The sequence below is a fragment of the Prionailurus viverrinus genome, chromosome B2 (assembly GCF_022837055.1).
Source record: "Prionailurus viverrinus isolate Anna chromosome B2, UM_Priviv_1.0, whole genome shotgun sequence".
Lineage (NCBI taxonomy): Eukaryota > Metazoa > Chordata > Mammalia > Carnivora > Felidae > Prionailurus > Prionailurus viverrinus.
The window spans coordinates 140,495,754-140,509,719 of NC_062565.1; positions in this window are offsets into that span (position 1 = coordinate 140,495,754).

Sequence of the window (13,966 nt, forward strand, 5' to 3'; positions counted from 1 at the left end):
GCAATGTATAAGATGAAAGTCTTATTTCAAGGCAGGTGTCTCCATGTCTGCCAGCTTACCATACTAGATTGGAACAAATCCCACGTACATTTTCAAACACCTGTATTTCTAGACATCTTGAACTTGGTATTGCAGGTTAAGCATTTTGACGAATGGTTGCATTTTCTATTTGTCATCCAGCCCTGACTACGTTACGTCTTTTGAGCCTGTTTCTCTGTTTGTTTGCTCAGGCTCATCATCATATCTACCTCATAGAGCCGATCCTCACCCCCACTTCCCCTAACCAACACTTAGACGCCCACACTCACAAACACACACACTCACACTCATGGGAGATGTTGCCTTGTTTAGGAGAAGTGTTAGATTTACCAGTAAAAATCTAGCAACGTTGCTGCTCTTTAGAAAAAGACCTCATTCTTGAGGAATTTCCCCCTCTAGAAATGGATAAAAGCACAGGTATTTTGGCAGCATTAACCTGAGGTTAGAGTCCACCGAGTGAAAAAATTTTCAGGAGCCTGTTTAATAGTGAGCAGTATAAAGATGTAAAGTCTTCATGTTCATTTCTTTAAGCCAATAATCTTCCATGATGAAATGATTTGTTATTTCTGAAGTGTTTAGGATTTACATATCTTAGAGGCCTTATTCAGTTGGGTTATAAAAATTAATTCAGAGAGAATACATCTAGAATTTTATACTATCTCGTCTATTTTAGATTCACTAAGTGTGACGAAGGCTGGAACTTGCCAGCCTTCTCTACTCTTCACACAGCGTTACAAATGAGAGGCATGTATTGTTGAATAATAATGCGTAGTCTCATTTTTTTTTTGTTAATTGCTTAGACTATCGCTAATGCTACAGTAAAAATAAAATGTAAAGGCTTAGGTTTAAAAACACATCTTGTCATGCTCCTTCCTTATTTCTAAAATGCTATGTGTTTTATTCCTCATTTGAATATGTAAAGGCACGTTGTGTTCAAGTGTATAGCTATTATTCATTTAGAGCCCACAAAAATGGTTCATGGTTGCATTATAAGCGTGTAACTCATGACTTTACTTCAGCGTTTTTCTTCAGACATTTTATTTTTGTAGAACTTGCACTGATATTTAGTTTACTCATATGAAAAATATGTGAACTTCAAATTATATTCAAATTCATTCAGAGCTCAACACTTTTGTGCAGTGGATGTACGTATCTTTTCATTTCAACCTTTCTATTTTCACATTTAAGAATAATCGGATGACACCACTGGTTGGTTTACAATATTGGAATCAGATCTCATAAGACTCAAGCTATCTCATACCACACGCCTACATCCAATTCCATTCAGCCTCTGGGCTCCTTCCTGGAAGCTTTCTGTTTGGATACATAAGATGTGGTTCCTCTCATTAGTTTAAGTTTACCTGGGGAAAGTTTGGGGATGCCTATCATCCCCAAACTGCCTCCGTTTTTACTTCAGTGAAGTACAGATTACAATTTAAATCAAGGCTATCTGAATCATTTCCCTAGAATCAGGGCCAGGTTAATGGGATTTCATATAAAGAGACAGAAAATTGTAAAAAATCTACTAAAATGATATAAATGCTCAGAATTAGTTTCACCTAGTTGTTTTCATTGCTAATCAGAAGTGCCCATTTCATCTGAGAATTTCCTCAAAACAAACAAAATGAAATTTGCATTGTTTGTTTCCAAAGCAGATTACAGTCTTTCTAATTAAATGAACATGCTCACTGGCTTTTCCAGTTCATCACAAAAGATGATGTGGGTTTTTTCCTTTATGAAGATCACCGATAACAAACTATTTTTAATGGGAAAAGTAGGAGGGAAACAGGACAAATATATTTATAAAGGTAGGCTAATTGCTTGTGTGTCTGAACACAAATTCCACTCTGTCTAGATGACATTCCAGGACAGGATTTGCTCTACTATATTTTGGTCCTTATTGGTTTCTTAGTTGAACAGTTGACCCAACAAAGAAACACTTTGATCTTCCAGGGCAAGACTGATGATCGTAACTTTTGCTACTTTTTTGCATTCTAAAATTTAAGCTCCCTGTAGATATAGCAGAGTACTTGACAGTGTAAAAATAGCATTGCCAAATTTTCCTCTTCTAAGTGCTAAACATATTTTTGCCTTTTCCCCAAAGCAAAGTAAACATGTAAGTATTAATTTAAAAAGATGAAAAAAATAAAAAAATAAGACATAAACACATATCATCTCAAATCCTTACATGGTTATTTTGAGGAGCATTTGTTGTGATAATTATGTAATTATATTAGACAAATTACATGTTATATAAGTTCCATTTTTTAAAGGGAAAGCAGAATAAAAGAAAAACCAAGCCCATACGTTAAAATATATCTGATATTGGGGAGCCTGAGTGGCTCAGTTGGTTAAGTGTCTGACTTCGGCTCAAGTCATGATCTCACAGTTTGTGGGTTTGAGCCCCGCTGAAAGTGGAGAGCTCACTTTGAACCTCTGTCTCCCTCTCTCTCTGCCCCTCCCCCACAAAAGAAAATTAACATTAAAAAATAAATAATAAATATATCTGATCACAAAATGAATTTTAATTAAATGTATCATCAATACCCTACCTTTTGCTGCATTAAATATATCATATTTTTATTTCAGGAAACATTGTGCGCTCTTAACATCAATTTAAAATGATGCCGGGTCACAAATGTAGTTAACCTTATCCAGTTTGAGCTTTTTTCCCCTACTGATGGCATAATTCTTTCATTTTTAAAAAAATTTAAAAAAAATTTTAAATTTATTTTTGAGACAGAGACAGAGCATGAACGGGGGAGGGTCAGAGAGAGAGGGAGACACAGAATCTGAAGCAGGCTCCAGGCTCTGAGCTGTCAGCACAGAGCCCGACCTGGGGCTCGAACTCACAGACCGTGAGATCATGACCTGAGCTGAAGTCGGAAGCTCAACCGACTGAGCCTTAATTTATACACAACTTTCATAATTTCAAATGAATAGTTACTGAAACCAGCGCATGTATCACTTGGTGCTGGACGCAGTGGGCAGAAGAGGTCTGGATTCCATCATTGAGAAGCTTCCAATGTAGTAGGGAGGCTGCAGGCGCACGTACAATAAGCAAAGAACCATGAAATGTGAGCGCATCCTCGAGTGGTTGGGACTGCACACCTGGGACCCACTGAAGCACAAAGACCTAGATGAGGATTTAGTCTAGACAGAATTCTCTCTAAAGGTGGATCAAGTTCAAACTTACATGGTGTGAAGACGAGAGGGAGGCAAACAAGTTTAAGTTTCTGTGTCTCCTAAAAGATGAGTTTAATAAGACTCCCGCATCACCTTTGGCTAATGGTTCAAAAGACAGCAGAATGCATATTTCGTTTCTTACCCCAGACTAAGTGGCAACAAAATGTCCAGTTTTGCCGGTTTAAACTTTGTGTTTTAGGAATCTGGTGAAAGCCAGAGTTATCATGCGTTTTACACGTTTTATATTGTGTCTACCATATATTGGAACTTAGTAGATGTTAAATAAACACGGAAGCACATTCATTCCTCCGTTTTTTAACACATAAGAGAATTCTGTACAAATCCCTCTACAGATACAGTCCCCGGATTTTCAAGCAGTCAGGATTTTCCCTTAAAGTTGAAAAGCGAGAAGGCAGTTTTCCTGTCTAGGCAGTGAATCATTTAACTTCGGAGTTCACGAAAATTTAAAGTTTAAGAAGGCTAGTCTAGAAATCCGTTCTTTGCATATTCAAGCTGTTCCTCTCTCAAAAGTCAAAGTGGATGCCAGAATTCCATAGATCTCATTTTTCAAGATGAACATTCATATTTGAACATATTTCAAGGCAGATGGTTTACAGTTCATGTATTTGTTGCCGTTTTTCTGCCACAACAACTAAATATTGAAGCCACATATTTGTGATGAGGAGAGCAGTTCTAAACCATCTCCCTGCTGCTCTCTCAAGCTGCGTGCTCACTGATCCCTGGTGTGCTGTAGGGGTGGGTTCTGGGGAGTCACGCGATGAATTACATCCATTTGATTTAATAGACGGGGGGGGGGGGCAAAGTAACATAAAACAAGCTTCCTATAAATAAATATTTCTTGTAACAGCCATGAATTTTCTGGGAGCAGATAAGGAAGCGAATGAACACCTACTGAAATATTCTGTTTCCACGATCCATTTAGACAAGCTGGAAAGTTTACTTTTCAGCTCCTAGTACCTTAGAAGGTAGTGTGCCAAACTGCGGGACTATTTGATCAGAGTTCAGGAAAGAACAGGAGGACCAAATAAAGGTTTGGCATTTTTACAAAAATAAAACCATCAGATATGAACTGGAGGCTGGGGAAGGCATTGCACTTTTGCCAATGTCATTCAACAGTTTCGGTGGTGTCTCTCTGCTGGGATGAAATGGTTTGCTGTTCATTTCTCATTGGCAATTCGTTATCATTCTGCCTAACTGTCAATAGTTGCATTATTGCAACTTTGAAGACTCATCGTGTTGATAAAGGACCACTAGGAAGCTCAACTAAACACAAAATTAAAAAAAAATAGGAAATGAAAGAAAGGAGGTAGGTTTGCTTCGTACCATAACGAGGTTTCTCTTGAGTATTCAATAAGCACCAAACAAGAAACTGACAAACTGGGACAAACGCGTCCACCGTCATGATGGTAACCATCGTCCAACACACTGGACACGCACACACAGAGAGACTGAGGGATCTTTTTCAGAGATGGTTTGCAGAGCCCCATACGGTGAGTCAAAGTTTCTTAGAATCATAATACTTAGGGACCGAGGGAAATCTTAGGGATAATTTCGAGTGATATTCTCATTTTACAAAGGAGAAAACAGAGATGGGGAGGTTAAGGACTAGTCTAAAGGCATATCGCTGGTTAACGGAGAGACAGGTCTAGAGCCTGGGATGATATCCCAGGCCACTGGCTGTTTTGTTACATCTCTACTACGCCTCTGTTTCCATCGTTGTCGTTTATGGGGTAAAGGAATTACCAAAACCCATCTCCTAAGCTCTCTCCTTAGGATGCTCAATGCTAGAGGCTGGGGCCTGGAAGTGCTATCAAGGAGGGTTTAATCACTCTCTAGAAGCGTAGGGAATGGATATTTGCAGAGGGCCTCCCGGGTGCCAGGCATTTCATACTTTGTGATACATAATCCACACAGAGACCTCTGTGGAAGGTCTGATAAGATGCGTTTCACGGAGGAGGAGGGTGTGGTGAGGCAGAGACTCAGCAACTATGCTAAGATCTCCTACTTAGTACATCTCACAGCTGAGCTGCAAGCCCATTATGTCTGTCCCATGTTGCCTTTTTTTCTTTTAAGCTTATTTATTTTGAGAGAGAGAGAGAGAGAGAGCGGGTGAGTACGAGCAGGGGAGGGGCAGAGAGAGGGAAAGAGAAGATCCCAAGCAGGCTCTGCACCATCAGCATGGAGCCCGATGCGGGGCTCAAACCCACGAACCATGAGATCATGACCTGAGCTGAAACCAAGAGTCGGATGCTTAACCGCCTGAGCCACCCAAACGCCCAAGATCATGTTGCTTTTAAGACAGATGCACAGAGGAATTTCCCACACCACCGATGACAACTTCCCCTATGTGTGTGAATGCTTCTGTTTTGATTGGTCTTCAGAGCTGGGGGCATTTCATGATTGCCTGGCTGATTAACTTGAACAAATAAAGAAAAAAATGTTATTCAGGAAGATGGGTGCCATTAAGCTGTTTCTGGCACATGTAAAGACAGGATCAGTCATCTAGTGCTAGTCTGCCCTACCCCACTGACAGCATAACGTCTGGGAGAGCGTACCTTTGATGTCAAAGTTTAAAAGTCGATACTTACAAAGTAGTTTTCCCAGTGGAAGAATGCCATTTGGTAGGATAATTGTCTCGAAGATGCCTTGTGGATCATTTGAAGCTAAGAAGTAGTTTTCCCATTGCAATATCTTAGGAGTTCTTTTGGCCATGGAGAGAAAGCCAAATAACGGCAGAATCTACCTTAGAGGGCTCGTCAAGCACGGTGACCTCCTGTAAGCCAGCTGAAGATCAGTACATCCGTCTCTTGTTGCTTTTGAGGCTGGTTTGAGTCCCACATGCCTCTCCACCCACCCTTCCAGCCAGTGGAGGTGTTATTTGAGGCTGCAAATACTAGCTACAACAGCTATAGTCTCTGACTGCCACTCTTCTTTTTTGATTTTTTTTTTTATTTAATTTTTTTTTTCCAACGTTTTTTATTTATTTTTGGGACAGAGAGAGACAGAGCATGAACGGGGGAGGGGCAGAGAGAGAGGGAGACACAGGATCGGAAACAGGCTCCAGGCTCCGAGCCATCAGCCCAGAGCCTGACGCGGGGCTCGAACTCACGGACCGCGAGATCGTGACCTGGCTGAAGTCGGACGCTTAACCGACTGCGCCACCCAGGTGCCCCTGACTGCCACTCTTCTAGTTTTCAGCTCAAAGTCCCTTCCACGAGGTGACTGGATCCAATGGATCCAACGGATCCCAAATCACGGGTGCACATTATTTGACTGATTGATACCGGTTGTGAATAAAACCCATCTGTCCTTCGGACTTTACCCCTTGTGTCCATAACTTCAATTTTCCCTCCTTGTCTCACTCTGGGTTAGTGGCACAAACCCCTTTCAGATACCACCCCCCACCCCCCACCCCCCATTTCCTTAGGCGGAGCTGTCTTAGCCATATACTATTCGGCTTATAATTAGTATTAGGTGTTTCTTGATGTGCTATTATTGGCATAAGAAAGATGGTGTGTTGTCAAGGTGACGAAGGTGGTACAGCGTGCAATTTGGCCTTTCTCAACACCGCGTGGCCAAACTCCTACCGGGTTCAGATGGTTTTGTCGGATGACTGCAAAACGCCCTGTGGTGCCTTGGCATCTTCCTCATCTTCCGCCTCTCCCCCTTGTGTAGGTAGGTCTCGTGTTCTGACTGTGTCTGTGTCTGAAATGACTCCGGTAGCCCTGGAGCCCCCACGTCAGCTTTGTCTCCTTGCATGTTTCGGGCACGTGCGAACTCAGAAGCACATCTGTATTTTTGTCCCGGCTTTCTGGAATGCTCTTCCCTCTTGTTTCTGCCTTGAATCAGTCAGGGGCACACCCATGAGTCAGGGACACATACTCGCACACATTTATTTATTTTAAGCAGCTCTCTCATGTGACTGTGGGGGCCGGCAAGTTTGAAATGTGTTGAGTAGGCGGGCGGGCTGGAAAATCAGGCGAGAGCTGATGTTAGTCTTGAGTCCAAGTTACGTAGGGCAGCAGGCTCGAAACTCAAGTAGGGTTTCTACACTGACGTCTTGGGGAGAATTCCTTCTGCGGTGAGGACCCTCAGGCTTTGCTCTTAGTGCCTTCAACTGACTGAATGAGCTCTACCCACATGATGGAGAGTGATATACTCTACTCAAAGTTTACTGGTTTAAATATTAAACTATTTTTTTTTAATGTTTATTTATTTTTGAGACAGAGAGAGAGAGAGCGCAAGTGGGGGAGAGGCAGAGATAAAAAGGGGAACAGAGACTCTGAAGCAGGCTCTGTGCTGACAGCAGAGACACCAAAGTGGGGCTTGAACTCGAGAACCGTGAGCTCATAACCTGAGCCAAAGTCACATGCTTAACCAACCGAGATACCCAGGTGCCCCACTAGTTTAAATATTAAATACGTTTTGGGGCACCTGGGTGGCTCAGTCGGTTGAGCATCTGACTTTTGATTTGGGCTCAGTCATGATCCCAGGGTCATGGGATCGAACCCCGCATCGGGCTCCACGCTGAGCATGAAGCCCGCTTGAGATTCTCTCTCCCTCTCTCTCTCTCCCTCTCCCTCTGCCCCTCTCCTCTACTCTCACGTTCTCTCTCTGGAAGTTAAAAAATATATATATTAAGTACATTAAAAAAAATGCCTTCACAGTAACATCCAACTGGTTTGTGACCACACGACTGGGCGCCACAGCTTCGTCAAGTTGGCCCATGACATTAACCAGCACGTCCCTCATGACCTTAACCCCCGTCAATGGTGAGTTCAAATATGAGCTCCTCCGGAAGGTTTCTTATCCTGGAATAATTTCAGCTTGTGTGGTAAGCAGCAGAAAGAGGAGCTGTACGGCAAGGTGCCCTATCACCAGCAGGAGGCAGCGATCTGCTCCATTAGGGGGATGCGGGGGAGGAGTTCTATAAGGAGTTTGTCCTGTGTTATGAGCCTTGAACAACAAATTGGAATTCAACCAGGCAGAAAGAGATGTAAGAGTCTTCCAAGGCAGGCATGGAGGGAGGCAGGTGTCAAACACAGTCTCAAAGCCACATGGATGTGAGGGCAGTGTGCATGCTCACAGAGGTAAAGAAGACAGAATGGGCCAGAGAGGGCAGTGGGGGTGTAGGCCAGATCCCTGAAGGCCCTTATTAGTTTCTTAGGACGGCCTTCACAAAGTACTATAACGTTGGCAGCTTCAAATCACAGAAATGTGTTGTCTCACAGCTCTGGAGATCAGAAGTCTGAAGTCCAAACCTGTGCAGGATTGATTTCCTCTGGAAGCTCTGAGGGGGGGATCCCTTGTGTGCCTCGCCCGTGGCTGTTGGTGGTTGTGGGGACTCTTCATGATCCTCAGTGTGGGGCTGCATAATCTCAACCTCTGTCTCCGCCTTCGTGTGGCCTTCTTTCCCCTGGGTGTCCCCGTGTCTTCTCCTTTTCTGTCTCTTATAAGAACACTGGTCATCATATTCAAGGCCCATCCTCATCCAGAATGACCTCATCCTGAGATCATTTACCTTTATTGTATTACTTACCGTATTGCACCTGCAAAGACACTTATTCCAAATAAAAGTCTCATTTCAACATTCCAGGTGGACATATCCTTTGGGGGCCACAATACGACCTACTCCTGCCTTGTAGGAAGAATAATAGATTTGGATCTGAGTGAGCATTCAGAGATCACTGACTCAGATCGCAGGGAGCTGATGTCAGGGAGTCCGGGGCCCCCCAGGTGCCTCTGCTTAGCTCCAGAAGCAGTGTGGGCCAACATTATCAGATTTTTTTTTTAATTTTTGAAGAATAGTTAGGTTTTTAGAATTTTATATGAAATCTCATTATTTTATAAATTAAAAAAAAATTTAATGTTTCTTTATTTTTGAGAGACAGAGACAGAGCATGAGCGGGGAAGAGCAGAGAGAGAGGGAGACACAGAATCTGAAGCAGCCTCCAGACTCTGAGCTGTCAGCACAGAGCCCGACCTGGGGCTGGAACTCACGATCCATGAGATCAAGACCTGAGCCGAAGTCAGATGTTCAACCAACTGAGCCACCCAGGTGCCCCTGAAATCTCCTTAAAAACAAAAAACAAAAAACAGGACTTACATCACAGTATGAGGCCAAGAAACACATCCATTGGCTGGAAGTGACTCATAGACTGTTAGCCTAGAACTGCCACCGTAGGGGATGACAAACCATGTCAAAGCATGAACCAGAGGGGTACGGGCCCCAGATTGCTATAGCGGAAGATGACCCTGGTGTCTGGGTGGAGGATGGATGAGCCTGGAGACCAGAAGGTAAAGTAGCAGGCTGTTGCAATGGCCCAGGAGAGTGTGCTTGAAAGTTAAACCAAGGAGGGAAGCCCTTAACACGTTGCCAAGACCCATATGAACACTTACCGAAGGAATACAGGAATTAATGGTTATCTACAAATTCTAGGGCATATGAAATAATAAAACCTAAGGAAGCAGAAATATTTTCCTATGGACTTAAAATATCTAAGATTTGTCGCTTTTAGAAACCAGATCTATCAGCTAACATTCTGTTTTCATTTTCAAATGAAAAATATAACTGTACATACAACTAATTAAATTAATATAGTTTATTATGACAAAAATAATTTCTTTTAACTCTGTGGACAGCACCACATTTTATATTAAGCTGCTAATACTCATAACCATATGATTTCAAAATCAGCCAAGCTTGGAAAATTATTGTCTCCAACATTCCCCATGATCAAAGCAACCCCAATTATAATATTATATTAACCAATCTAAAAAATAGTATTACAATTTCTAACCTTCCTGAACTGTAATTAGCCATCTAACTATGTATCCAAATTTATTTGATATATTTGCATAGTTAATTAATTATGATTTATTTAAAAGTATTCCATTTGTAAAACTTTGCTCTCCTTAGCCTACAAATCAAATTGCCAAGGGATAAATTTAATTTTTTTAAAGAAGTTTTTTTTTCCTATCATTATTTTTTAAGTTTATTTATTTATTTTGAGAGAGAGAGAAAGAGAGAGAATAGACAGGGGAGGATGGGGAGAGAGGAAGAGAGAGAATTCCAAGCAGGTTTCATGTTGTCCGCACCAAACCTGATGCAGGGTTCAAACCCATGAACCATAAGATCATGACCTGAGCCAAAACCAAAAGTTGGATGTTAACCTACTGAGCCACCCAGGCACCCTGATAAATTTAATTTTTAAATATCTTTTTAAAATTGTGTTAAGATGTGTTTAAGACATAGAAAAAGGAAGTGCTGAAACATATGACTCTTTCTCCTTTAAGAAATAGAACTTTTAGGGGCACCTGGGTGGCTCAGTCGGTTAAGCGGCCGACTTCGGCTCAGGTCACGATCTTGCGGTCCGTGAGTTCGAGCCCCGCGTCGGGCTCTGTGCTGACGGCTCAGAGCCTGGAGCCTGTTTCAGATTCTGTGTCTCCCTCTCTCTGACCCTCCCCCATTCATGCTCTGTCTCTCTCTGTCTCAAAAATAAATAAACGTTAAAAAAAAAATTAAAAAAAAAAGAAATAGAACTTTTAGGATGAGATGGGCCTTAAGTTTGAGGAACCTGATAACATAAAGGAAAATGATGCATCTGAGGAGCTGTGAAGTCTCCATCAGACAATTGACTAAATAATGAACTGGAAAAGATAGCGCCCCTAAAAACCACTTAATGTACACCCAGAGAAAAAGCTTTGAAACCTGTAGGATCTATTAGGTTTTCTTCGGTGCATTTATACCTCGGTTCAAGTCACATGATCTAGAATGCAATAGAGCATCCTCATTGAGTGCCTCAGTGCTTAAGTATCACGCTCAAGGTCAAAATATTACAGGACATACATTAAACGTTTAAAAACCTTTTGAAATAAACACCAGAAATTAAACTGAATGTTTATCTGCATGAACTCAAGTGTCCAGGTAAAAAAAATTCAGTGATTCAGCTGTTTGCAAATATCAAAACATCTGGATGAAGAAAGCTTCCAAACTTCATCTGGATTTTATGGATTGTGTGAATATGTATCTGTATGACTTTAATTTCTGAGACTTCTGGTCAAGGCGGTGACCTTGCTAGATGCAGGGGATTCCATCGCTTCTTCTTCTTCTTTTTTTTAAGTTTATTTATTTGTCTTGAGAGAGAGAGCACAAGTGGGGGAGGAACAGAGAGAGAGGGAGAGAGAGAGAGACTCCCAAGCAGGTCCCATGCTGACTGTGGAGCCCAACTCGGAGTTCCAACTCACGAACTGTGAAGTCATGACCTGAGCAGAAATCAAGAGCTGAATGCTTCACCGACTGAGCCACCCAGGTCCCCCAGGACGCTATTTCTAAACACTCCTGGTGCGCCTGGGGGCTCAGTCTGAATTATTAAGATGAAAGAACAATAGCTATGCAAAGAGGGATTGTTCCAAGTTATTTTTAGAAGATAACCGGACTACATTTGGAGGTGTACACCGTAAAGACAAAAATAACTAAAATACACATTTAGTGGTAATATCATTCTGAGACTGTGGTGTGTAATGAAGGATAAAGAAAATGAATATTTATATTGACGTCATGGAAAACCAAGGCTTTCAATGGTGAGGAAAAACTGACACCAGAGTGAGACCAATGGGGCTAAGAAGAAACTCTATAATTACAAAGTTGAACCAGAGGCATTCGTATAAAGTCAAGCTATGTATTTATCTAAAAGGTTAGCTTCTCATTTGTGAATTAAGAAGGCTTAAGGGGAGGAAAAAAGAACAATGACATGACAATGGACAATGAGCATCTGTTGGCTCAGGTTGTGGTTTCTAAATACCATTTACCAATAAGAGAAACCACAAATCCATGGAGAAGTGCTGAATCCAGGTCCTGGAGCAGGAAACTTATGAGAGCCTAGAATATCTTGTCATATCAGAAATCAAAGGAACTATCTATTCAAAGACTCCCAGTGACATGTCAGGAAGACGTAAGAGCCAAATTGAAAAGTTCCCACTGGCCGGAGATGAGACAATTTGAGGATCAATAAAAATAGCAAATATATGTTTAAATGCATGACTTCATAAAAGATATTTAAAAAGAAGCACCTTTTGGTCACCTCTGGAAGCTGTTGGAACACCAGTTCATTCATTTGAAAAGTGATAAATAGAGGGAAAAAATCAAACATTTTTACATTAAAAAAATTTTTTTTAAGTTTATTTTTTAATTTTTTAAGTTTATCTCTGAGAGAGACAGAGATAGCATGAGTGAGGGTGGGAGGGCAGAGAGAGAGAGGCAGACAGAGAATCCCAAGCAGGCCCCACACTGCCAGTACAGAGCCCGACGTGGGGCTCGATCCCACAAACTGAGATCATGAGCTGAGCCAAAACCAAGAGTTGGATGCCTAACCGACTGAGCCACTCAGGTGCCCAAACAGTTTTACATTTTAATTTTATATTTCTGTTTAAATTGTACTGAGGGGAACCAAACAATTGATGAAGAAAAATTCCTCTTTTTCAGAAAAGTTTTCTGAAAGTTTATGGTTCCAAAGGAAATAATAACATTGTTAAATTATCGTTTTGCACCCTGACTGTAACTCCAACGCTAATTCCAACTAAGAATGGATTTAGGCAAATTTTGCCATTAGCTGGTAACATTAAAAAAAAAAAAACAAGTGAGAGAGAGAGAGAGAGAGAGAAAGAAAAAAGAAATTCAAGCAGACATTACAAATCTCTTTATGGTACATAACATTATGAAGTACTTCCCAAACCAAATATTAAGCTTTTATTTGGTTAGATTTCTGTACCTAACCACCAATTTTCAGGAAATATGGGCTATAAAAGGAGGACTATTTAAACTCATATCTCGTTGTATTTAGCAAATTCCAGACTAAGAGATGCTCTGTAGGATAACCTACTTGGTTTCTTCACACACCAATGCAAAAGTTGGAGGAAATCTATACATCTAAAGAGAGTTAAGAGACACTAACCATTTGCAGTATATGGACCTTAATAAAAATCTGACAGAAAAATAAAATTATAAAACTTATGAGCCAGTAAGGAAAATTGAACACTGAGTGGATCTGGTGGCATTAATTACATACATTTGAATCTTCAGGTATGACCATGCTACTGTGGTTATATTTTTAAAGAGTCCTTACTGTTAGAGATACATACTGAAATATATATGGATGCAATGATATAATATCTGAGGTCTGTTTCAAACTAATCAAGGGGTAAGAGAAGATGGAATGGGGCAACAAATAAATAAAGATTGGCCAAGAGTTGCATTATCTTTGAGTCTGAGACAGGGACATGGGGGGTTCATAATATTATCCTCTCTGATCTGTAACACAGTAAAGAGTTCTAGACAAAGAAGTAATAAAGGGATGGTGATCACTAATAGGATGAAATGATAAAAGGTAAGTATAGCAAAATGACAAAGATAAAACTGAAGCCACTAACCAAACAAAATGGAGATTTTTTTAAAGCATCAGAGTTATTATGAACAAATGTACAATTTTGAAAAAATAGATAAAATATATGATTTCCAAGAAAATATAAATTAGTGCAACATACACAAGGAAAATAAAAGACCCGAGTAGAACAATAATGATTCATAAAATGAATAGTCAAAATCCTACCCTCTCCTTTCCCCAAACAATGATGAGACAATAGGCCCAAGAAGTTTTAGAAGACAGTTTAAAAATTTTTTTTTTTAATGTGTATTTATTTTTATTTTTGAGAGAGAGAGAGA